General features: G+C 40.3%; 1 long non-coding RNA gene across 3 annotated transcripts in view; it reads left to right on the plus strand.

Annotated features, from left to right (window-relative positions):
- The first annotated feature begins 249 nt into the window (after positions 1 to 249).
- LOC129556256 (uncharacterized) overlaps positions 250 to 27,634 on the plus strand; it is a 162,891-nt gene continuing 135,506 nt past the window's right edge. For all 3 annotated transcript variants that reach the window (XR_016038907.1, XR_008685944.2, XR_008685946.2), the window contains exon 1: positions 250 to 3,368. This is a non-coding gene — a long non-coding RNA (uncharacterized LOC129556256). The remainder of the gene's footprint in view (positions 3,369 to 27,634) is intronic.

The raw sequence follows: 27,634 nt of genomic DNA on the forward strand, positions 1-27,634 counted from the left end.
CATGGAAGTGCAGATTCTCTACGAGATCCTGTTTTCAGTTCTTTTGGATAAACTCTCAGAAGTGAGATGGCTGGAGGGAATCTGAAAAACAACACAGGATTCTGATGAGTAGCTTTTGAAGTCATTTAAGTATTTGTCCTCCTCAAGGTAGCTCAGCTGGTGAAGAATCCGCCTGCAATGCAGGAGACCTGGATTCAATCCCTAGGTTGGGAAGATCCCCTGGAGAAGGTAATGAAAACCGCTCCCCCCCCCCCCCCCCGTAAACGTCAATCCAACATTTGCTCACTTTCACAAGTTCCTGGGACTTGGGCAATCCAACATTTGCTCACACTTTCACAAGTTCCTGGGACTTGAGCAACCAAAAGGGCCTTGCGGAAGGAAAAAGAAAAAAAAACAGCCCCTCCCCGGAGGCTCAGGTTTCGCAAAGAAAGTCCCTGAGCTGTATACCCGTGTGATATGCTAATTATGTAAATTTTGGGCTTTAAAACTGGTCTGTAACTGTTGCTAGGGGTCCTCAGCTCGCTTTTGATGCGGAGGGCCCGTTTGCGCAAACGTTCAATAAAATCCTCTTGCTGATTGCATCTGTCGGCATGGTGCTTGGGTCCCAGGGTCGCCCACCCAGACGTTGGTTTGGGCAAAGGCTGGCCCAACATTTTGGGGGCTCATCCGGGATCGGACGACCCATGGGCTCAATCACAAGACCGGCAGGAGGTAAGCCTTGGCTCCTTTACGTTTTTTTGTCTGTGTCGTAAGTTGTGTGTTTAACTGAATCTGAATTGTGCCTGCAGGACCTGAATCTGTATCTGTTCGGGCCGGTGGGGGAGGCAGACGTGCCCTGAGACCCCCAGTCCCACTCTTGAGGCTAACTCTCGAGTGATCTGGGAGAGGAAGGGAGACCAGGTCACCCTCCTCTCCAGGGACGGCCCGCGGCCGCTCCCATCTGATATTGTGTTCTCGTTTTGGTACCAATTTTCCGGTGCGCGCCCGGTATTGTCATTTGTGTTTGTTTGTGTGATCTGTATTGTCTTCTTCGTTCTCCTTTTTCGGTGCACCAACCCCCTGCCCCCCATGGGACAAACTATAACTACCCCTCTCAGCCTCACTTTAGGACACTGGAAAGGAGTCGTCAGCCGAGCTCACAACCTCTGTCTTAATATGTCTTGGTATGTCTTTGTCTCTGAGTAATATTTTTGAAGTTAATTTGTAAATGAGCTCTATTTAATTGGCTTAAAGGGTAAGCGCTTACGAATCAGATAATTCTAAATTAATAAATTACAGCTTCAAGTAAAGTGGAAAATATTCAGTATTAAATACCTGATATTAATGTTTGTTGATCTATCTAATATAGACATGTCTTAGAGTAATTAACATTAAGTAAAATATTTTCATTGTACCTAGGTTCAGTATAAATTAAATATATCTGTTACAAGTTTGTCGACAAAGAAATTACCTTGAGTGAAAAAAAAAAGACACAAAAACTTCTAAGAAATGTAAATGAGACACGAGCTTTTCGATAAACTCTATTAAGATTAAAAATGTCTGTCTAAAACAGTTTCTCTAGATTTTGGTAACCTGAATTTCTAAGGTTGTGCTAAATTAAGTAACAAAAGTTTATTAAATAGCTAGGTCATTTCCAAATAAAATAAGGTTCTGAAACATTCACTACTGAATACTAACTTACAGAAAAACTAAAGATTTTAGACTATTAACAAATAATGTTTGATGCCATCCTGAGATGTTTGCTAAAATTTTTTAAGTTATCACTGGTATTTATGTTCACAGATCTATAGAATGCTAATATAAAGGTCAATTCTTGGTTGCTTAAGGAAAGTAAGATGTGTGTGTTCAATAAAAAAGGTAGGAAAAAATGAAGTTACATTTTATGAAGGAAAAAAGGTAGTAGGTCTGACTTACAGTTGGCTGTTCCAGGATGGGAGAACAAATGGGTACAGAAAGTGATAAAATGGTTTTGTGGAAAGTGGATCCCAAGGAAAGAGTTTTGTGTATAAACAAAGGTTTTTTTTGAGATGTTAGACTGCATTTGACAATAGATTTAAGTTTATTTGTCTCTTAAGTGGTCTGTTCTATATTTGCCTCTAAAATCCTATATTGTTACTATGGCTGAGTGAATAGCTATTTTTTCACAGTGACCTATAATCCCATCTGACTGAGTGCTCTAAACCTTTCTGATATTTGTTGACAAAACTTCCTAAATCAATCTGATGAAGCACTTTTGGCTTCTGGCTGACTTTGGGATGCTTCAGAGGGCCCCTGAAACATCCCAAAGGGAGATATTACACTAATTGGGTTCAACTTCCATGTTAAATTACATGGGAAGTACTGTCAAGTGAATAATAAGTCTCGGGTATATTGTATAGTAAATGTTACTAATGCAGATATCCTAGAAACAATTTGTATATAAATTCTGATATATTCAGGTAAAATGTTGCCATAATTCTGATTACTATCTTAAAGTGTTGTCACAGCACTAACCAAGTTTCTTGTGAAAATGCTTCCTCTTCCAGAAGATTTATAAAAAAGACTTTTGGATAAATACAAGTTTCTGAACTGGGTAAAAAATTTAAAGATTCTAGTAAAAAAAAAAAAAACCTGATGACTGTACAAAGGTTAACAAAAGGACCGAATGAACTGGCAAATATGCTTATAACTTTTATGGTTTCTGAAAAATTACTGGTTTGAATCTGTGTTTTCCAGATTTTAGGAAACCTTCTCCTCAAATTAATTATGACTTAACAGTAATTTGGTAAAATGGCATTTAATAGACAAACTGAAGCATTTAACATTTTTCTCTGTCTGACCCCTTCAGAGACTGGAAACTCTTAGGCTTCCAGTAACTTTATCAGATAAACTAAGAAGGTTATCTCACTAACAGGTACAGAAATCTCAGTTTGAAAGACCTTAAAAAAGGGAGGAATTCACTCACATCTGTTAGGCAAAATCTGTGATAAGCCTTTGAGATGACTTTCTCTAACCCTGAAAGGTCTTAAAGTTAAGTTTAAGACTCCATAAAAGTATCAGCAAAAAAAAATAAAAAAAAGGATGTTTCAATGAGTGTTAAATCCCAGTTTGTTAATGGAAGTCTGTATCTACCAAAACTCATTTCTTAAATAGATCTTTGCTGTTATGTGATATTAATATAAGATTTGGTTGAGTTCTTGAAGAGCACCCTAGGTTTGTTTCTGAAGCTTGTCTCAATGATCTATCTTTGGATGAAGATCAGTTGCCTCATGACCTGCAACCAGGACTAGAAAAAGACATAATTTAAGGGACTGTCTCCAACCTGGATGGAAGGACTTTTTTCAGAAGAAACTACACTACACCAGGATGAGAAGACGACGACATCAGAGGTAGACAGCTTGCCCAAGATGCTGGACCTGATTCGTATGATTATTTATAATGTTTTCTTGACTTCTTAGACCTCTGCATATAAATCAAATGCTTTTCTACCATAGGCCTGATCCTATGCTAGTTTTAGAAATTAATCCAATTGTCGGGTTTGTAGACATGTAAAAGCTCATTCTGCTTATACAAAAACTCTGTTAGACTTGTGCCATCCTAATGTCCTTAAACCATGGCAACAATCTGCTTCTAAATTAAAAAATTAAAAAAAAAATAGCTGAAAATCAGAGTCAGGGCTATGGGAAATCCAAGATGGCTGCTTGGCTTTTCTCAGCCCCCTGACAAACCTCATTTTTTATTAGATGGGTTAAAGCCTTCCTGGCTACAGGGTTAATGCCTCCATAATGAAAAATCATAAAATATTAAGTTTGTAAATTGTTAAATTAAGTTTCTAGTTTTGTTAATGTCTAGTGTTTACTAAGACTCACTGCTGAAACAGTTCCTTGTTACGTGATACTGCTAAAAGATTTCATTAAGTTATTAAAAAGGACACTCTAGGTTAGTTTCTAAGGCTTATCTCAGTAACCAATCTTCAGATAAAGGTCAGATGCTCCATAATGTACAACCAGGAGATTAACACCAGGCTATAGTCATTTAACAAATGAAGTCAGGTGACTTGGGGTATACCAGGCTTTATCTAAGAAAAGTTCTTGACTTATAATTCTTATTTTACTAATAACTGCTAGCTATGGCTATATTATTTTCTATGCCACTTGTTTCACTGAGCCTGTGATATAAAGCTGATATGCAGTTCCATATGAGATCAATAATTGTAATAATGTGACTCTGGGTATGAGAAAAAGCAACAAGAGGAAATATTTTCCTGGACCAGGAGGCTAGTAAGACAGTGGTCCAGAGACTTTTGCTACTTGCAAGGCCTGGTCCAATTTTAGCACACTGAGTGGCCCATCGCTTCCCTAGACCTGGGAATGAGCCTTCCCAGCAACGCGGGACACAATGGCCATGAAATGGTGTCACATGGTCAGATATGTGGCTATGAAGGGACCCTGCTGACTGGAAGTTGGTACTTGCCAGCTGCCTCTACAAAGATTACGTCATGACCATTGCAAGCTGCTGCAACACCCCCTGAAAGAAGTTCAGGGTGAAAATCAGGAATAAGGCACTCTGTGCTCTGAAAAAAAACTGGCAGAACAGGCCTTCAGATAGTCAAATATTTTCAGAAAAAGGTTTTATGAGTTCCAATTCTTGCATCTTCTCATACCTAGAAAAACACTGACGTCATTAGTGGTGACATCTGCTTTGGCTATTTAAAAAAAAAAAAATTTACTATTAAAAGTCAAAATAGAGTAGCTATGGTTCAGACATCCTGGGAAATAACTATTTCCCAGATATCCTGAAAAATGTTATTATGGGTGTGATTTCAGATTAGACGCTGTAACCTAATGTAAAACTTAATGCTTCTGTAGTGCATTTTTGCTTCTGTACTTTGCTTGCTGCTCGTAAAACCAGTTACTCCATTTTAGATAAGGTTGTTTTTAAGTAAAGATTCCTAAAATTGTTTTGAATAAGGCTGTATAAAGATCCCTGGATCAAACTCTACCCACGGAAAAAGATTCCTCCGTTTGAACAACAGAAAAGGGGGGAGATGTTAAAAGCCCTAGCTCGAGCTAAAAATGGGCCCCATTCTTGCTTTTGCATTGCTGCGGGTGTCTTGTTCTACCAGTGTGGGGGGACCGGACTCAGGGCTAACCCAGCAATACCAAGCCTTAAAAGCCACAGAATCAGAAGTTCTCTGAGATTTTAGGGTTAAAATCTGTCCACACCAAGAGGAGGGAATGAACCCCCCACCCCCGTAAACGTCAATCCAACATTTGCTCACTTTCACAAGTTCCTGGGACTTGGGCAATCCAACATTTGCTCACACTTTCACAAGTTCCTGGGACTTGGGCAATCCAACATTTGCTCACTTTCACAAGTTCCTGGGACTTGGGCAATCCAACATTTGCTCACACTTTCACAAGTTCCTGGGACTTGGGCAATCCAACATTTGCTCACTTTCACAAGTTCCTGGGACTTGGGCAATCCAACATTTGCTCACACTTTCACAAGTTCCTGGGACTTGGGCAATCCAACATTTGCTCACACTTTCACAAGTTCCTGGGACTTGAGCAACCAAAAGGGCCTTGTGGAAGGAAAAAGAAAAAAAAACATCCCCTCCCCGGAGGCTCAGGTTTCGCAAAGAAAGTCCCTGAGCTGTATACCCGTGTGATATGCTAATTATGTAAATTTTGGGCTTTAAAACTGGTCTGTAACTGTTGCTAGGGGTCCTCGGCTCGCTTTTGATGTGGAGGGCCCGTTTGCGCAAACGTTCAATAAAATCCTCTTGCTGATTGCATCTGTCGGCATGGTGCTTGGGTCCCAGGGTCGCCCACCCAGACGCTGGTTTGGGCAAAGGCTGGCCCAACAGTAACAGCTACCCACTCCAGTATTCTGGCCTGGAGAATTCCATAGATGTAATTTGGCCACCTCATGCAACGAGTTGACTCACTGGAAAAGAGTCTGATGCTAGGAGGGATTGGGGGTAGGAGGAGACGGGGACGACAGAGAACGAGATGGCTGGATGGCATCACCGACTCGATGGACGTGAGTTTGAGTGAACTCTGGGAGTTGGTGACGGACAGGGAGGCCTGGCGTGCTGTGGTTCATGGGGTCGCAAAGAGTTGGACACGACTAAGCAGCTGAAGTGAACTGAACTGATCTGATAGTCTATGGGATCTCAAAGAGTCAGACATGACTGAGCGACTTTCACTTCACAAGTCATTTCTGCTCACAATCCTGCTCAGTAGAAAAGGATTCATAAAGAATTTATGAAATAACATATGAGATCGATGAAAAGATTTTGTGTGCGTTCATGCTAAGTTGCTTCAGCTGTGTCTGACTCTTTGCCAATCCAATGGATTGTAGCCTGCCAGGCTCCCCTGTCCGAAGAGAGATGTGTTAAATGCTGGGTGACTCCCTTGCCCTCCTCCCCAGGCTTGCTCAGTGGGAGCTCCGTGGAAAGAGAGAAGTTTTGAGGTTTGGATTTCTATAGGGCCTGAGATAGGCTTCAAACGGTGACTGGCCCCTTGGATTTGTGTGTAAAACGTATGTGTGGAGCACTCTTTGTAAGGTCACGGAAACGGGCATCTCAAGCTGTAAGGAAATAACCCAGACACCAAGGGAAAGTAACAGGCTTTATTGGCAGTGTGCTCCCGGGCAGAACCCACTGACCGCAAGAATGGCCACGAGGAGTTCTGCCCTGAACAAAGGCAGGGTGCGATTTTTATGCCTTCGGGGCAGGAAGTGGTATCATATAACCTGGACAGGCCTAAAATAAGGAAAAGGTCGGGAATGCGAGATTGTGAGTGGTCAGCTAGACCAGGGTGGTCACTCTGGAGGTCAGGAAGGCGGGGGATAGATCTCGGCAGAGGGTTATTACGTCAGAAATTCTTCAGTGGTTTGGTGGGACTTTTTCCCTCCGGCGGCGGGGGATGGAGAAGGGAAGAAGGAGACAAGATAGCCACCGGGAAGGGGAAGCCAAGAAGGCCACCAGGGTCCGACCTTACACTCTTTAGCTGTCACCAGATTCTCAGAGAAGGCCATGACCTTGAAGAAGCCAAGGACCACTGCTTTAGAGACTGGCTATCCTGCTCTGTCAGATAATCACTCCGTTTGTTGCTCAGTTGTGTCCGACTCTTTGAGACCCCGTGGGCTAGAGCTGACCAGGCTCCTCTGTCCATGGGATTTTTCAGGCAATAATACTGGAGTGGGTAGCCATTCCTTGCTCCATGGGATCTTCCTGACTCAAGGATCGAGTCCAAGTCTCCTGCATTGTAGGGAGATTCTTTACCACCTGAACCACTCTGTGGCCTTGGGTCAATTGTTTGACCTGGGGACTCAGTTTCCACATCTTAGACTGTTTTTCGGTTTAGTTCAGTCACTCAGTCATGGCCGACTCTTTGAGACCCCATGGACTGCAGCACGCCAGGCTTCCCTGTTAATCACCAATTCCCGGAGCTTACTCAAACTCATGTCCATTGAGTCAGTGATGTCATCCAACCCTCTCATCCTCTATTGTCCCCTTCTCCCTTCATCCAAAGCATGTCTTTGGGTGGATAATAATGTATATCTTACAGGTTTGGAATAAATTTTAAGTAAGAGGAGAACATAATGTGTTCTTTCACTTAGAGGCTTAATATTTATTTATTTATTTTCTTTCTCTTCTTTCCCAACTTGTCAGAGCAGAACTTCTCTCTGGAGAATTTGGGACCAGCAGGTTCTATTCTGAATGCATCCTAAGAAATGTTTAGGTCAAAATGTTTAGTTTCAAAGTTATAGGAAGAAGAACCTCCAATATTAAAAAAAATTGAAACATGTTTGACATGTAACATTGTGTTAATATAAATATATAACATGTTGACTTGACAAATTATATATTTACATATCATATAAATTTATATATTTATACATCAATTTTTACATATCAATGTTTACAATTTATATATCATATCACATAGTTATTTCTTTTGGGAGGAGCTGGAATAATTAAGATCTGGTCTTTTAAGAAGTTTGATTATTACAATACAATACTGTTGTCTGTATTCACTAGACCAGAGAGCTAATGATCTCTAAGACTTACTACTAGATACAAGTCTGTATTTAGACAACATCTCATTTCCCCACCCCAAACCCTGGTAATCACCATTTTGCCACTCATTTTAAATTGAATACCCTTTGCTGCTGGGATCACTTACCAGAGACAGTAGCAGTCATGGAGAAGTCCACGCAGCAGGGAGTCATCCTGGGAAGCATTTACTAAATTCCCACCAGTGCTGGGAAGATGCTGGACATGGTCTGAGTTCTTTCCCCCAAAGACCTTCAAAGTGGCTCTACTCAGGCTTGCTAATGGAGTATAGTTGCTGCCAGAGTCCACTGAGCCCCATCTGGGAACCAGAAACCAATTATTGCTTAGTTTAGACTCCACTGAAATCTTTTCTGGGTATTTATGGACATGAGCTCAGTTTGGTTGTTGAGGCTCAGAGGAGAGCTAATTAAGGATGTGAAACGACCAAGCAGAGTGAATCTTTGTAACACTGAACAGGTCTGGGACCAGTTCCCACTTAGATTCTAAAAAAAAAAAAAAAAAAAAAATCCATATTAGGACCTTCAGACTTCCCTTTTGAGCAAACTCACTGTTTAGGTAAAATTACAAATATGAAATTATAAAGAGATGAGATCTGGCAGTCAGTTTGAATTTTTCTTTCCCTTCCATTAATTTTGCATCTCAAATCACCAACTAGCACATGACGATATAAAGAGAGTGCTGTGTCATTTGCTTCCAGTCTACTGAACTGAACTGAACCATGAAGGATGTGTGAAAGGATATGTTGCTGTGAGGGCACTGGAGGGGCTTTCAGGGGAAACAAGTGCACACTCAGCTGGTGGAAAGGCCTAATAAGCTTTTCAACTAGACCATGCTATATATAACATATTATATATATTTGACAGTTTTATTTTATAAATTATGTATATCCTAAAATTGAAACTACTACCTTCTCCCATCAAGCCATGTATCTGGCTTGAAGCCTTTGGAAATTGCCCCCTTAAGATCTGGAAGGGAACTAATTTGCACATGGTTACAGAATCAGTTGGGGTAATTCTTTAAACATTCTCACAATTTGACATGCATTTTATATTTTCTATCTCAATTGCCAGCAGGTATTTCTTTTTTATTTTTTGCTTTTTAAAAAAATTTATTTTAAATTAATTTTTATTGGAGTATAGTTGCTCTACAGTGTTGTGTTAGTTTTTGCCGTACAGCAAAGTGAGTCAGTTATGTGTATATGTATATCCCCTCTGTTTTGGATTTCCTTCCTATTTAGGGTTTCCTTGGTGGTTCAGATGGTAAAGAATCCGCCTGTAATGCAGGAGACCTGGGTTCAATCCCTGGGTTGGGGAGATCCCCTGGCGTAGGAAATGGAAACCCCTTCCAGTATTCTTGCCTGGAAAATTCCATGGACAGAGGAGCTTGGTGGCCTACAGTCCATGGGGTCCCAAAGAGTTGGACACCACTGAGAGACTGACACTAGGTCACCACAGAGCCCTGAGTTCCCTGTGAGATAAAGTAGCTTCTCATTCAGCAGTTCAGTTGTTCATTGTCCTACTCTTTGTGGCCATTAGGTATCTATTTTATACATAGTATCAATAGTGTATATACGTGAATCCCAATCTCTCAGTTCATCCTACTTCCCCTTTCCCCTCTTGGTATCCATATATTTATTCTCTATGTGTCTTTATTTCACCAGCAGGTATTTCTTAAGGAAGAAATGCTTTCCCTTGACACATTTCCTTGCTTAGATCTGAGTCACATTGTGTTACCTTAAATTGCCCTGGTGAGTTAAATAATACGTTGTCATTGAGCAGAATGTTCAGTTTCTCTGAGGGTTGGATATTGTCCCAATGCTCATTGAATAGAGATATCTGAGATGTTTTTACTTCATTATTAGAAGAAGAATGAATCCATCTTAGATTCTCACCTTATGAGGTACACTCTGTCAACTAATGTTTTTTTTTTCCCCCTGACATAGTAGACAAAAGCTAAAGTGTTAGGAACTTCTTAGAACTGAAATATTAGTTTGCCTTTCCCCAACAAAGAGTCTGTAGCTATAAATAAGTCATTTGTTAAAAGAGTAGTATTTAATTCTGTGTGGAAACATCCTCTGACAACCCATTTGCGCTTGATATTCCCAAAGGATTTCAATAGAGTCTGATCACGGGCTTGTGTTTATAAACATTTTTTCCCCCAACAAAATAGAGCCTAAAACTTAACAATTAAAATTTTAATTTTATACAGTTTGATTGTTCTTCTTCACTTAAAAAATCAAATAAATGCCTACATAGTGGAGACATTTTTATTAGGCCTGCAAAGCTCATGGTGAAAGACTCCTGTGAACATTAGAGAATGGCTTTTTCTACTGTTATCCACTTTACATTTCCTCCATAATTTTACTGATAGTGGTTTGCATACAGCAGGTGCTCAGTATTTCTAATAAATTGATAATAGGACATACCAATATTTAATGCCTTTTTAATCTTGTTACAGCAACACAATGATCTTTCATTAAAATTTATTTTTGATAACAGCTTTCAGTTCAGTTTAGTTCAGTCGCTCAGTCGTGTCTGACTCTTTGCGACCCCATGAATCACAGCACGCCAGGCCTCCCTGTTCATCACCAACTCCCGAAGTTCACTCAAACCCACCCCCATCGAGTCGGTGATGCCATCCAGCCATCTCATTCTCTGTCATCCCCTTCTCCTCCTGCCCCCAATCCCTCCCAGCATGAGTCTTTTCCAGTGAGTCAACTCGTCGCATGAGGTGGCCAAATTATTGGAGCTTCAGCTTTAGCATCAGTCCTTCCAATGAACACCCAGGACTGATGTCCTTTACCAAGATATAATTCACACACAGCTCATCCATTTAAACTGTGCAAGCCGATGATTGTATATTTGCAGCTATGCAACCATGAACACTGCTTAATGTTGGACCATTTTTATCAACCGTCCCCACCAGCCTCAAAGAAGCCCTGCATTCATTAGCTCATTAGTGGTCACTCCTCACTGTCCTCAAGCCTGGTCAAACTCTCAGCAACCTCTCATCTACTTTAAGTCTTTTAAAATTTGCCCACTCTGGACTTTATTTGTGGAGTCATACAATATGGGGTTGCTTGTGTCTGACTTTTTTTCACTTAATATAAGTTTTCAAGGTTCATCCATAGTATAGCATGTATTAGTGAGAGGGTAACAGGCAGGAAGGCTAGGGGTCTTCAAACGGAGAAAATAGGCTGAAAGTGTCAGACTTTTTAAAATTTCTCTCGTAAGTGGCAGGAGGAAACAAACTACAAGTGTCAGATTCCTCTCCCCCCCTTTTCTATACAAAAGTAAAAGGAGGTTTCTCTTAAAATTCTGTGTTGCCATGATGACTCCTGGTTCCACCTGAACTTAACTTTTCTCAAACCTTGAGCTAACCAATGCGTTTTTCTTATGGAAATGTTTTTCTTAAGCTATGTTAATGAACTATGTATTTACCCTAGACTCTGTCTTTCTTCAAGTCAGTTCTGCTTAAGACTCAGAACCCATAAGGGCTCAATAAACCAGTATATTTTACTCATACAATTGTTCTCCTAATCTATGTTAATGAAACTATATATTTTCTTGGAAACCTGCCTTTCTTCAAGATAAATGTCAATCGTTTTATGGCCCGGGATGACTCACCTTGTACAATGTTATCTCAAAATGCATGTTGTGGGTGAAGGGCCTGGTGCCACTCTGAGTTTTGAAGCATTTCCTTTTTCTAATTAGCAGCCTGCTGATAGGCATATAACAGTGCTGAAGGCTAGCAGGGGGGCAGAAGCTTTCTCTCTTTTATACTTTAATAAAACTTTATTACACAAAAGCTCTGAGTGATCAAACCTCATCACTGGCCCCGGATTGAATTCCTCTCCTCCAGAGGCCAATAATCCTAGCATCCTTCACAATTCAACAATAACCTTTCATTAGTACTTTATTTCTTTTTGTTGACATAATCATTCCATAAAAGATGATGCTGTGAAAGTGCTGCACTCAGTATGCAAGGAAATTTGGAAAACTCAGCAGTGGCCAGAGGACTGGAAAAGGTCAGCTTTCATTCCAATCCCAAAGAAAGGTAATGCTAAAGAATGCTCAAACTACCACACAATTACATTCATCTCACACGCTAGTAAAGTAATGCTCAAAATTCTCCAAGCCAGGCTTCAGCAATATGTGAACCGTGAAATTCCAGATGTTCAAGCTGGTTTTAGAAAAGGCAAAGGAACCAGAGATCAAATTGCCAACATCTGCTGGATCATGGAAAAAGCAAGAGAGTTCCAGAAAAACACCTATTTCTACTTTATTGACTATGCCAAAGCCTTTGACTGTGTGGATCACAATAAACTGTGGAAAATTCTGAAGGAGCTGGGAATACCAGACCACCTGACCTGTCTCTTGAGAAATCTGTATGCAGGTCAAGAAGCAACAGTTAGAACTGGACATGGAACAACAGACTGGTTCCAAATCAGGAAAGGAGTACATCAAGGTTGTATATTGTCACCCTGCTTATTTAACTTATATGCAGAGTACATCATGAAAAACGGTGGGCTGGAAGAAGCACAAGCTGGAATCAAGATTGCCAGGAGAAATATCAATAACCTCAGATATGCAGATGACACCACCTTTATGGCAGAAAGTGAAGAACTAAAGAGCCTCTTGATGAAAGTGAAAGAGGAGCACGAGAAAGTTGGCTTAAAGCTCAACATTCAGAAAACAAAGATCATGGCATCCACTCCCATCTCTTCATGGCAAATAGATGGGGAAACAGTGGAAACAGTGACAGACTTTATTATTTTGGGCTCCAAAATCACTGCAGATGGTGATTGCAGCCATGAAATTAAAAGATGCTTACTCCTTAGAAGGAAAGTTATGACCAACCTAGACAGCATATTAAAAAGCGAAGACATTACTTTGCCAACCAAGGTCCGTCTAGTCAAGGCTATGGTTTTTCCCGTGGTCATGTATGGATGTGAGAGTTGGACTGTGAAGAAAGCTGAGCACCGAAGAATTGATGCTTTTGAACTGTGGTGTTGGAGAAGACTCTTGAGAGTCCCTTGGACTGCAAGGAGATCCAAGCAGTCCATCCTAAAGGAGATCAGTCCTGGGTGTTCATTGGAGGGACTGATGCTGAAGCTGAAACTCCAATCCTTTGGCCACCTGATGCAAAGAACTGACTCATTTGAAAAGACTCTGATGCTGGGAAAGATTGAAGGCAGGAGGAGAAGGGGACGACAGAGGCTGAGATGGCTTGATGGCATCACTGACACCATGGACATGAGTTTGAGTAGACTCTGGGAGTTGGTGATGGACAGGGAGGCCTGGCGTGATGTGGTCCATGGGGTTGCGAAGAGCTGGACTGAGCGACTGAACTGAACTGAACATTCTGTTTTATGCATATGCCACATTCTGTTGATCATCAAATGATGGACATTTGTTTTCACTTTTTGGCTTTTATGAATGATGTTGCTGTGATTGTATGTGTTTGTGTGTGCTCAGTCGTGTCCAGCTGTTTGTGACCCTTTGGACTGTAGCCTGCTATGCTCCTCTTTCCATGGAATTCTCCAGGCAAGAATACTGGATTGTGTTGGCCTTCCCTTCTCCAGGGGATCTTCCCAAGCCAGAGATCAAATCTGCATCTCCTGCATTGGTAGGCAGATTGTTTACCACTGAGCAACCTGGGTTGCCCTTCCTAAGTGACTGTACTGTTTATAATACCAGCGGCACTGAAATTGTTTACCACAGATTGGGACTTGAACCCACGTGCTGGGACACAAACCCAGCCAAAACCTGTGGTACCTGGTTTCAGGACCTAATGAAGTTCAGGTTCTTGATGTCTCATCGCAGAAATAATTCAATGAGAGACAAAGTGATAGGTAAGAAGTGGATTTATTCAGATGCAGAGAGAAGCACACTCCACAGAGTGTGGGCCATCGCAGAGGGCAAGCGTGGCCCTGAAATTTGGCATGGTTAGTATTTATATGCTGGGTAATTTCATATGCTAATGAGTGGGAGGATTATTCCAACTATTTTTGGGAAGGGGCAGAGATTTCCAGGATTTGGGTCACCGCCCACTCCTTGGTCTTTTAACAGTACCTTGGAATGGTCAAGGCACCTCTGGGTGTGTCATTTCACTTGCTGATTGAAGATCAAGGTCTAGTCCTGTCTGCCATCTTGTTCCCATTTGATTCTAATCATTTTTATGTTGCGTCCTTGGGCTATGTCATTCTTTGAAAAGTTGCGCCCTGCCCCTTTCCTTCCTGTTACAGCAGTGAGAAAGTTCCAATTTCTCTACTTGCTCACCAAGACTTATCATCTACCTTTTTGATTATAACCATTCTAGTGGTTATTGGCCATTTGTACATCTTCTTAGGAGAAACATTTATGCAAATCCTTTGCACAGTTATTATTGGCTTGCTTGTCTTTTTAATTATTGAGCTGACAAGGTCTTTATATAGCCTGAATACAAGTCTCTTATCAGATGTATAATTTGCAAACAGTGTCTCGCATTCCATGGGCTGTCTCTCTACTTTCTTGATGGTGTCCTTTGAAGCACAAGTTTTAAATTTTGATGGAGTACAATATATCTGTTTTTCCTTTTGTTTCTTGTGCTTTGGTATTTCATTTTAACATGCCATGCTGCTGCTGCTGCTGCTAAGTCGCTTCAGTCGTGTCCGACTCTGTGCGACCCCATAGACGGCAGCCCACCAGGCTCCCCCGTCCCTGGGATTCTCCAGGCAAGAACACTGGAGTGGGTTGCCATTTCCTTCTCCAATATGTGAAAGTGGAAAGTGAAAGTGAGGTCTCTAAGTCGTGTCCGACTGAGTGACCCCATGGACTGCAGCCTACCAGGCTCCTCCATCCATGGGATTTTCTAGGCAAGAGTACTGGAGTGGCTTGCCATTGCCTTCTCCTTAACATGCCATAGAGTCGTGCTATCCGGGAAGATCTTAGAAGGAATACTTGGTTGGTTAATAAGGAACTCCCTCTTAAAATAGACCTGGTTTTAGCACTAACACTAGGTACAAATGTGACAGAGGATGCCTGTTACAGCGTTTCCTTTCTGCACTTCACTGTTGCAGAAAGTGCCCTTTTTGCACCTGCCCTTTAGAAGATGGGTCTGCTGTCCCTCATCACCTGCCCCTGCCCCCTGCTGACTTCAGGTCCAGCTGAGGACTGGTACCCCTGAAGGAGACCACACCCGCTTCAGGTGAGGCCAACATACCTTTCTATTTTCTGCTCCACGGCCTTCATCCATGCGTGCAAAATAAATGACAATGCTGGCATCTGAAGAAAGGGGCTAATCTTTTTCCAAGATTGGCTTTATCCACCTGCTTTGAGGAGGTCTGGTTCATGTGTAATGTAGATGTGCACTGCATATTGGGAAAGTCCTATCACAAAGAGGGCATGTTACTTATTTTTTCTTAGTTCAATTGTTCTTCCACAGAAAAAAGTTATGATTTTTTCCTCATCACTTATAAGCCCCTTTCATATTTTTTCCTCTTCTTTAGCTAGCTTTTGTCTGAACTATGAGACAAAGAGGGCTGTGAAGTTGCCCCATGGGTGCAGCTCTTTCCGATGAGCAGAGACTCTGTTTGTTTATGGGCTGGACTCTCCCCTGGCACCTTGACCTTGTTACCCCTTTTGAGAGGATTCACAGGAGTGATATTTCACTTCAAACAGAGCTCTGTCTTGGTGTCAACAGACATGACTCTTCACTTTCTAAAATTAAAAGCAGTGAGTTATTCTTAAGTAAATTACACATTTCTAGACTGTACTAGAAATAGGTGCTTGCTTATGCATGAATGATCCCTGGGTCAGGAAGATCCCCTCAATGAGGGCATGGCAACCGAATCTAGTGTTCTTGCCTGGAGAATCCCATGGACAGAAGAGCCTGGCAGTGGGGATCAGTCTGTGGGGTTGCAAAGAGTCGAACACAACTGAGAGACTAATACTTTATGCATGAATGACTGCTGTGACTTCCATCATCTTCATTCTTGAATAGAGACCAGAACAACTTTGGGTTCTGCGGGTCACTACCCTTGAACCATGAGCTCTGGGGGCTGTGAAATGGCAGTGGTAATGACAGTGATAATGATGACAATAGCCGCTTAGTATAGGCCACTTACATAAGCATGCACACATCTGCTTTGCTCACCACATGATTACCAAGAAGACTGCCTTTCAGAGACGTTAATAAGCCCAAGGTCACTGGTAGTGGTGAGGCTGTGTTTCAAATTACTTCTGATGGTATCTAAAGAATGAGATCTCTCTGGAATCTAAAGAATGAGGTCTCTCTGGCAGTCCAGTGGTTAAGACTCTGTGCTCCCGAACCCAGGGCCTGGGTTCAGCCCCTGGTTCGGGAGCTAGAGCCCACATACCATAATTAAGAGTTTGCATGCCACAACTAAAGATCCTGCATGTCACAACTAAGACCCGGCACAGTCGAATAAATAACAAAATATATAATAAAAGAAATCTCATTTCTTTTTTTTTTTTTTTTTAAAGAATAAGCTCTCTCCACTGTATGGGCTTCCCTCGGGGCTCCGTGGTAAAGAAACCACCTGCAATGTGGGAGACCCGGTTTCGATCTCTGGGTCGGGAAGACCCTGGAGAAGGAATTGCAACCCACTCCAGTGTTCTTGCCTGGAGAATCCCATGGACAGAGGAGCCTGGTGGTCTATAGTCCATGAGGTTGCAAAGAGTTAGACACGACTGAGTGACTAACACACACTCTCCACTGTATACACCACCTTCCTCACTAAGCAGTGGTTGCCAAATTTTAGAAGGTTAAATGCTCACGTCTAGTTTATGGAACTGTTTGAATTTGGTGGGCATGCAGACAAAAGTCTGATTTTTTTTTTCAATACCTCTTTCAGGTTACGCTCTGTTCAGTTTCCTTTCCCCAACTCCAAAGGAGGTTTCAGGCAGCACCACAGCTTTGTGAATGATCCCAGTGATGAATTCAGTGTAGACTGTGGCTATGAGCTCCCCAGATGGACTCCATGTGGGCTGACAGCCCCAGATCTAGGGAAATATTTCCTTCTATATCCTGTGCAAGGTACAGCACAGCTGCATTGGGGCAATCTCAGATTTTCTCTTCTGAAGTTGTGACTTAACTTGCTTTTGTTACCCTAAGTCATCACTTGAATTTCAACAGCATGTGGGTTTGGAATTTGTCAGCTTTTCCAGGTGGTGAAATGAATAAAAATACTTTTCTTAGCTTCCCTCCATTTTTCTTGTTTAACTATTCTGAAACACTCTTTCCTTGATGCCGTTTTGAGAACTTAAATCTTCATGAGGACTTCTATTCTTGAGGCGGTGAGACAGTGTTAAGCTTTAACGTACCTAAGATTCTCTATTATGTGGTCCCACATTTTTTCTTCAACTCCCTAAATTTCTGGCTGACGCTCTTTGCCAGTAGTGATGCCAAACACTTACCCAGATCCCTTGAAACTTGCCCAAGACTCAGGTACCCATTTCTGCTGCAGAGAGCTCACAGCCCAGGACTTTTCAGGAAAGTCCTGATTAAAGGAACTCCCTCACCTAGGGTTGCACCCCACCCTCAGAACAGGGGCAGTGGGCATTCCCTGCTTTGTTACTGCAGGAAGGTTGAGGGGGAGGGGGCATGGTATAAAGACCATGCCACTTTCAGCACATTTGGACAATTTCATCTCCAATTCAGAGTCCCTCCCTTGGGTCTGTTTATGTCCTTTGTTACCGTTCTATTGCCTAAATTCTGATTTTCCCTGTTAAAATGTGTTTTATACTACAATTTTCCTCAAAAGTGTTTTGGGAAACACAAACAGGATTAAATTCCAAACAGTTCTATTTAAAATATTGTTTTTTCCCTAGGTATTTCCCCCAAATTAGCTCGAAAACATAATGTTCATGAGAACATTTAAAATGTTAAAAAAGTTAAAAATGTTTTTTAACATTTTCTGTTAAAAGCCTTGTTTTCTACCATATTTTTACTCAAAAGTTGCTTGGCAACTTTGTTTTTTCTCTTTATCCCAGCAGACATTCTGCACTTTTCTAAGAATTTCTTTTATTAGATTTTTTTTTCTAAAAGTTATCTTGGAAGCATGGCTCTCCCTCCACTCCAGCCGCCTCTCCCCAGTTTTACTAGAATTACTGTATAAATTTGAGTTATAGCAAGATGATTTGATCTGCATATATGTGAAATGATTACCACAATAGGTTCAGCTAACATGCATCATCTCATAAAGATACAATAAAAAGAAAAAAGAAAACATTTCCCTGTAATGAGAATTCATGATTTACTCTCCTAGCTTTCCTGTGGATCACACAGCAGTTATAACATCTTAGTCACTGTGTTGTACATTATGTTCCTAGCACTTACTCATCTTATAGCAGAAAGTTTCAATCTTTCAATCACTTTTCTTCATTTCCCCTCATCCCACCTTCCACCTCTGGTAACTGTAAGTCTGATTTCTCTTTCTGAGTTAGTTTTTGTTCTGTTTTTTAGATTCCATGTATAAGTGAGATTATACATTATTTGTTTTTCTCTGACTTTTTTTACTTAACGTAATGCCTTCGAACTTCATCTGTGTTGTCACAAATGGCAGGATTTTTCTGTTTTTTTAATGACTGAATAATATTCCATTGTGTGTATATATATAAATATTGGAGAAGGAAATGGATATATATATATCTGTGTGTGTGTGTATATATATATATATATATATATATATATGTCACAACTTCTTTATCCATTCTTCCATTGATGGACACTTAAGTTAGAATTGGCTGTTAATCACAGCAGGCTTAACTCTTTAGTTCTCAGCAGAATTTAAGCTCATTTTGATGAAATTAAAATTTCTAAGTTGAGTTTTAAGAAAAAACCTGGCACAAAACAAGCTTTTCAATAGAAAAAGTGTTCAGCTTAAGAACTTTGTGATAATCATATTTCCAAGGTAGTCAAAGATTAATCCTTTACTACTAGGACTGAGAGACTATTTCTCTTCCCAGTGAGTTTTTTTCCCCAGTGAATGTTTTTGATATGATTTACAAACAGATTTTATATTTACAGAGAAGTTCAGTTATCGTGTTTTATGTTTTACTAATGTTTTAACATTATTCATGACCTTATCCCTGTTGAAAGGCTTGTCTGTCCTTTGATGAAATTCTCGCAAGCCAGCTATCTTGTCCTCAGTCTTGCCTTGTCCTCCCCACCCTCTGTCCTACTCAGATGATCTCTGTGTAGATGTCATTCTCTGATTCGAATTCTTCACAGGCTTTCTATGAAAGTGAGTTTTAAACTGTATTCTGCAGGGGTCTTGAATTCTCTGTGTGTGTGTGAGTGTGTGTGTGTGTGTGTGTGAGTGTGTGTGTATGTGTATGTGTGTGTGTGTGGTGAGGGCAGGGGCTTTGAGGCTGCTCTCAAGGGAAGGGAAAGCAGATGGGGAGACTGAATCACAGGGACCCCACACCCCCCAATTTTCACATCAGTCAGAACGGCTCTAATGGTTTCAGGTCTATAGAATTCCAGAGTTTCCTGTATATTTTCCTTTATGAAAGGGATTTCAGGGCCTTCAGAAAAATTCCCCTTTAAGAAAAGCCCCCTTTCAGTAATAAGAGTTGCGAATATTTTCCCCCCAGTTTGAGTTGCTAGTGTATGTTGCTGCTAAGCTGCTAAGTCGCTTCAGTCGTGTCTGACTCTGTGCGACCCCATAGATGGCAGCCCACCAGGCTACCCCGTCCCTGGGATTCTCCAGGCAAGAACACTGGAGTGGGTTGCCATTTCCTTCTCCAATGTGTGAAAGTGAAAAGGGAAAGTGAAGTCGCTCAGTCATGTCTGACTCTTTGCGACCCCATGGACTGCAGCCCACCAGGCTCCTCCACCCATGGGATTTTCCAGGCAAGAATACTGGAGTGGGGTGCCATTGCCTTCTCCGTGCTAGTATATACTGCTGCTGCTGCTTCTGCTAAGTCACTTCAGTTGTGTCCGACTCTGTGTGACCCCACAGACGGAAGCCCACCAGGCTCCCCCGTCCCTGGGATTCTCCAGGCAAGAACATTGGAGTGGGTTGCCATTTCCTTCTCCAATGTGTGAAAAGTGAAAGTGAAGTCACTCAGTCGAGTCCGACCCTTAGCGACCCCACGGACTGCAGCCTACCAGGCTCCTCCGTCCATGGGATTTTCTAGGCAAGAGTACTGGCGTGGCTTGCCATTGCCTTCTCCGTGCTAGTATATACTAGAAGACAGTTATGTCCATAAATCTTTATCCTTTTATTTCTCACTTTAACAACAACAGTTGCAACAGAATCAGCTCACGTGCCAAATGAGACAGAGTTCAGCACTTTCCATTTTGATTGGTCGTGATATTTTATGAACTCTAGGAATTTACAAGACCTCAAAGTTGAGGTTATTCAGGACACTTGTTAGATACTGTCATTGCTTCTTGCAGCCACATGATGTCACTGTGGACAACTGGTCAATTTGACAGATTCTGTGGGTCTGCCTCTGGCTCATGCCTGTGTACGTCACTGAGAAACCTTGAAGGACAGTCTGCAGTGGTGGACAATTAAGTACTTCCGTGTCATGCTTAGCTAAGAATCTCCCATACCTGAGCTCCCAGGGTCACAGTTCTTGACACTCACTTTTTTCTGGCTGAAATAATCTGCTAACGAGCTCGAAGCTCCTTGAACACTTAATGAACTGACTCGAGTCTGCTTCTTGTGAAGTAGCCCACCATTTCTCACTGCTAATTCATATCCTTAGGAGTTGGGCAGCCTTCCAACTCTTGAACAACAAATGGTCTTATTACATTAACTTTATTGGCGGATAGGATTATGTACCCCACTCCCCTTAATGATGATTCCCTTCATGACTTTCAGGGAACCAAACATCTTTACTCTGAGCCTTACCTGCCTTAGTGATTCCCCTCTCATGGGCAATCAGGATGATTTTCTAGAAGCCCTTGCTAGAGATGAGAATGATCCTCACCCTCCTTCACTCTTTCAAGTTTTAGTTTTCAGTAGAACATTATACAAATGTTCATAGTCTTTTCCTTTGATAAGTTAATATATGGTGAAAGAGAAAGAGACTTATGCTTATAATTATTTTACATTTTACGAAGCACAACAAAAGAAGAAAAGAATATGCAAGAACAGATGCTGGAGAAGTTGTTGGGACTGAGATTATGAAAGGATTTTGTATGTTGTGATATGAATTTGGCAGAAAGTCAGAAAAAGAAAGTGAAAGTTGATCACTTGTGTCCAACTCTTTGCGGCCCTATGTACTGTAGCCCACCACGCTCCTCTGTCCATGGAGTTCTCCAGGCTAGAATACTGGAGTGGGTTGCCATTTCCCTCTCCAGGGGATCTTCCCAACCCTGGGATCAAACCCAAGTCTTCTGCATTGCAGGTGGATTCTTCACCATATGAGTCACCAGGGAAGCTCAGAAAGTCAGAAGAGACTTTTAAGCATCTGAGAGACAGGTTCAGGCAGGAATTAGCTTTTCGAATGCTAATTACAGAACTTGTGAGGAAGATGAACTATGATAAGGAAAGATCAGTGGTAGGGAGGCTCTACTTATCAGTGGGCTGCTGTCATGGTTTCAGTTCAGTCGCTCAGTCATGTCCAACTCTTTGCGACCCCATGGACTGCAGCACGGCAGGCTTCCCCTTCCATTACCAACTCCTGGAATTTGCCCAAACTCATGCCTCTCGAGTCGGTAATGCCATCCAACCATCTCATCCTCTGTCATCCTACCTTCAATCTTTCCCAGCATCAGGGTCTTTTCCAGTGAGTTGGCTCTTCGCATCACGTGGCCAAAGTACTGTAGCTTCAGCTTCAGCCTCAGTCCTTCCAATGAATATTCAGGGTTGATTTCCTTTAGGATTGATTAGTTTGATCTCCTTGCAGTCCAAGGGACTCTCAAGAGTCTTCTCCAACACCACAGTTCAAAGGCATCAGTTCTTTGGTGATTTTTGTCATCTGTCAGAGTTCAGTTGTCATGGCTAGAAATGTTGAGGGCTTGAACCAGTACAGTACTAGTGAGGCTGAAGAGGAGTGACAGATTCCAAAGATTTTCCTGAGATGGAATTGACAGGAATTGGTGTGATTGTGACAGTCAAAAAGAGCAGGAGAGGATATGATGGGCCTGAGAGACTAGATGTTGATACTATAAAGAATATAGTTAGTTTCAAAGGGAGAAAAGGTTTCTAAGGAAGGAAAAGTTCTGTTTGGGGACATTGGATTGGAAAAATATTTTCGCTGGTGTAGACAAAATGTATTTTCACTGAGTTGGCAGATTTTTCTTCCAGCACATGATATATGTCATTCTGTTGTCTTCTGGCTTTCATTGTAACTATTGAGAAGTCATTCATAATTCTTTATAATTCTGTTCATCTGAATGTAATGGATCTATTATTTTTCTGACTGCTTTTCAGATTTCTTTTTCCTTCATCTTTGTTTTGTAGCAGTTTAACTGATGTGCCTAGGAGTGGGTTTCTTTGTGTTTATTCTGCTTGGCTGGATACTTATCCTATTTTATTGAGCACTTTGAATTTGTTTGATATCTTTTAACTCATTTTAGAAAATTATTGATGATTATCTTTACAAATATTTATTCTGCTTAGTTTTCTCTCTCATCTTTGTATGTTACTCCAATAAGGTGTGTATTAGAAAGCTTGGTGTTGTCCCACATGCCTCTCACATTGTGTTCTGTTTTTTCTCATCCTTTCCTCTCTTTTCTCCAGCTTAATTAATTGACCAATTTTCACATTTATGGGCCTTGTCTCTTGCTGTTCAATCTACTGTTAAACCTTTGCAATGCACTTTTTTTTTTGCACTTTTTTTTAAATAGTGTGTTTTTCAGTCTTAATATATCCACTTCTCTATAGAAATTCTCCATTTTTTCATTTGTTTTTTCCATCTTTTTACTCTCATTTATTTAACCTGTTTATAAAAGTTAATTAAAAGCCTTTATCTTTTAATTCCAATGGCTTGTTATCTGTGGGTATCTTATTTGATTGCTTTTTGATTTTCTGATTATCAGTCATATGTTACTTAATATGTCTCATAATTTTTTATGGTATGCTAGAGACTGTGTTTAATAAGCATTTTATTTTAGAATGGATTCAGTTTCACAGAAAAATTGTGAAAGAGTAAAGAGAGATCACATATACCCCAGATCCAGTTTCCCCTCTTATAAATGCCTCATGATAGTATGGCACATTGGTGACAATAAACCAGCATTATTACATTATTTATTAACTAAAATCTACACTTTATTCAGATATCCTTAGCTCATACCTAATGCATTTATCTTTTGCAGAAACCCATTCAGGATACCACATTATATTTAGATGTGATGTCTCCTTAGGCTCCTCTTGGCTATGAAAGTTTCTTAGACTTTTCTTATTTTTGATGACCTTGAACATTTTAAGGGATATTGGTTTAGATATTTGTACAATGTTTCTCAGTTGGAAATAGTCTGGTGTTCTCTCCATGATTGAACTGGGTCATGGGTTTTGGGAAGAAGATCCCAGAGATGAAGTGCCATTTTCTTTACATCATATCAGATTTACATACTATTAACATGACTCTCACTCTAATCTTGATAAGGTAGCATTTGTCAGGTTTCTCCACTGTGGTTACTCTTTGTTTCCCCTTTCCATGCTGTACTCTACGGAGGGAAGTTCCTATGCACAATCCACACTTAAGGAGTGGGGATTTAAGCTTCACATTCTCAAGGACTGAGTATCTACACATATTATTTGGAATCCTTCTGCATGGACAATTTGTTCATTCTCCCTCATTTATTTAGATTAATATGGACTCTGAGATACTTATTTTATTCTTTGAGTTATAATCCAATAAAATATTCAGTTTCATGCTCAAATTGTTCCACATTTGGCTATCGACAGCTTCCCTGGAGGCTCAGGTAGTAAAGAATCGTCTACAATGCAGAAGACCTGAGTTTGATCCCTGGGTCTGGAAGATCCCCTGGAGAAGGAAATGTCTACCCACTCCAGTATTTTTGCCTGGAGAATTCCATGCACAGGAGCCTGGGGGTCACAACAAGTTGGACATGACTGAATGACCAACACTTTCAGTTGACTCATTTGACATATCCCCTTCATTGTGGGTTTTTGAGCAATTTCATACTTTCTGGCATCATAAGATACTCCACACTCATCTTCTATATTTAGTACCAGCCCTTAGAATTATCCATTTCTCTAAAGCTTTGATTCCTTTTACTGAAGAATATTAGAAACCAAGATCTGGGTGCCTAGTATGCTTATTGCTTCCGTATCTTTGCAGCTAACAAAGCAAGGAAATATATGTGTGTAAATCAACCCATGTATATAAAAATGTCTACATGTAATCATCGGTTTCCATATCAAGCTAAAACATGAGTTAGCAATGATGTATTCAGCTCTATTACCACATGGATTTTTATAGCTTTTACTCCTTGTTTATCTGTAGCCTCCCACTCCACAGTGAGAGAAACCTGGCTCCCACCATCTGCCATCCATTTACTTAATTGTTTAATTTCAATATGTATGTATAGTGGTTTCAGAATTTTTAATCCCTACTCCCGTGGGAAGCAACTTTATCAGCTAGAAGACAGGGTTTATACATAATGCTTTTCATTTTTACTTTGAGAGACTCCACTTACTTCCAAAGTTACTTAGGTCAGCACCTTTTCCCTCCACCTCCTTCAATGATGTCGTTTCATACATTTGCAATATAGTTAGATGTGTTTTTTTTCACATTTTGTATTCTATCCTGGAATCTACTTACCTTCTAAATGATTTTTAAAATATTTTCATTCATTGAGTTTCCTTCTTTGTGCTGTGCTATGGATTTTCACAAATGCATAGTTTTATGGATCCATCATTAAAGTGTCATATAGAATAGTTTTACTGATCTAAAAAAGTCACCTACTTAATTACCCCTTAACCTTTGGTAATTGCAGCTCTGCTTACTATCTCTATAGTTTTGCCTTTTCCAGAATGTCATACAAATGGAATTGTACAGCATGTAGCTTTCTCAGACTGTCCTCTTTCATTTTGCATTTAAAATTCACCAACTTCATTGAATGACTTGATAGCTCCTTCTTTCATTGCTGAAGAGGTTTAGAATGTTTGAGATATATCAGAATTTGTTTATCTATTAACCTACATCTTGGTTGCTTCTTGTTTTTGGCAATTCTGAATAAAGGTGTTATACACATTTGTGGTGCAGGCTTTTGTGTAGGCAAAAGTTTTAAAATGAGTTGAGTTAATACCTAGGAGCACAATTGCTGAATCGTATGGTAAGATTGTGCTCGGCCTTGTAAGAAACTGTGAACCTGTCCTCCAAAGTGGCTGTACCATTTTTGTATGCATACCAGCAATGAATGAGAATTTCTGTTGTTCTGAATCCTACTAACAATTGGTGTTTTTAGTTTTTTGGATTTTAACCACTCTAATAGGCTTATAGTGGTATCTCATTAGTGTTTTAATTTGCACTTCTCTCATAACATATAATGTTGAGTGTGTTTTTACATGCTTATTTGCCATCTGTATATCTTATTTGGTGAATTGTCTGTTCATATCATTTACCCATTTTTATCATTGGCTTTTTCTGATGTGGAGAAGAAAAGTATGGATTCCAAAGGGGGATGGGGGATTGATGAGATAAATTGGGGGATTAAGATTGGCATACATACATTACCATGTATGAAATAAGTAACCAACTGTATAGAGAACCTACTTATATAGCACAGGGAATTCTACTCAATGTTCTGTGGTGACCTAAATGGGAAAGAAATCCAAAAAAGAGGGGGTATATGTGTACATATGGCTGATTCACTTTGCTTTATAGCAGAAACTGACACAGAAGTGTAAAGCAACCATATTCCAATTAAAAAATTGGCTGTTTCATTATTGTTGAGTTTGAAGAGTTCTTTGTTTATTTTGGACACAAGATTTTCATTAGATATATTTGACAAATATCATGTCATTTTCCTTCTGCCTGATGAACTTCTTTTAACATTTCTTTCAGAGTACATCTGTCAGCAGTGAAATCCTTCAGTGTTTGTTGAAAAAAGTCTTCATTTTTCCCAAATACAGAATTTTAGGTTGCTAGTTTTTCTTCTTTTAGCACTTTAAATAGTTTGATCTGTATATTCTTGTCTGTATGGCTTCTGATGAGAAATCCACTGTAGTTCTTATCTTTGTTCCTCTATTTTCTTCTTCAGTTTGCTCTAACTCATGTCCATTGAGTCAATAATGCCATTTAACCATCCCATCCTCTGTTGCCCCCTTCTTCTGCCCTCAATCTTTCCCAGCATTAGGGTCTTTTCCAATGAGTTGGCTCTGTAGATAAGGTTTTTTTTACCCTCTGACTTCTTTCATTTTGCTTTGTGCTTTTTTGTGCAACTTGATTATGATACACCTAGGAGTAGATTCTACTTGGTGTTTTTTGAGCTTCCTGGAGTTTTTATTTGATATCTGTCATTAATTTTAGAAAATTCTTTTTCATTACCATTTCAGATATTTCTTTTGCTTGTTCTCTCTCTCTCCTCCTTTACTATTCCAATTTTACATATGTTATGTTACATTTTTTGGAAACTCACATTTCTGGACTTGAACATTTATTTTTTTCTTCTTTTTTCTGTTGTCATGTCAGTTTGGGAGGATTGTATTCATGTATCTTCAAACTTCTTGACTTGTTCCTTGGTTGTGTCAAGTCTACTAATGAACTCATTGAAGGCATTCTTCATTTCTGTTATTGTGTTTTTGATTTCTAGAATTTCTTTTTGATTCCTTAGAGTTTCCATCTCTCTGCTTCTATTATCCATCAGTTCTTGCATCTTGTCAACTTTTTTCATTGAAACTCTTAATACATAATTATTTCAAATCTCCTGACTGATATATTTCACTGACTGTGTCATATCTGAATCTGATTTTGATGCTTTCTTTATCTTTTCAGACTGTGATTTTTCTTTTTAACTGTTGACATGACTTAATTTTTTTTTTCTTTTTGGTGAAGGCCAGACATTTTGTACTAGATACTAGAAACAGTTAAATAACCTTTTAGTGTGAGGACTTATGTTCATCTGGCTAGAAATTGGGCTGTAAATACAACCTAACCTAACCCTTACTGTAGTTGTAGGTATCAGAGCTTCAAATTCCTCTAGTATCCTTGTTTTTTCTCCTCTGTTGACTTCAGGGAATATCTCTAAGTTCTGTTCCTCAGAGAGTATCTGTGTGTTGCATCTCTTTCAACTACAATCATTGTTATTATACAAGAGCCTGATTATGTGGTCATAAGGAGGATGGGTGTTCTACCAACTTATGATTAACTTTCAGTCTTGTAGTAGGCTGTGTCTCTTGTCTGTGACCTACATAAGTTTTTTTTCTTTTCCTGCCCAGTGCTATTGCTTTTTATTTCCCTCTGTTGCAGGAAAGGGGACCCATTTCAGGGCCTAAGAATGGACTCTTGTCTAACACTTGGAAATGAATTATCCAAGGAGACACATGTGTTGACAAAGCAAGAGAGTTTATTGGGAACTGGTGCTCGGACAGAGAGCAGGAGTGTAAGGGAACTCAGGAGGACTGCTCTGCAGTCT

Source organism: Moschus berezovskii, chromosome 13 (genome assembly GCF_049115385.1).
Source record: "Moschus berezovskii isolate FMDL1 chromosome 13, NW_MosBer_1.0, whole genome shotgun sequence".
NCBI classification, from domain to species: domain Eukaryota; kingdom Metazoa; phylum Chordata; class Mammalia; order Artiodactyla; family Moschidae; genus Moschus; species Moschus berezovskii.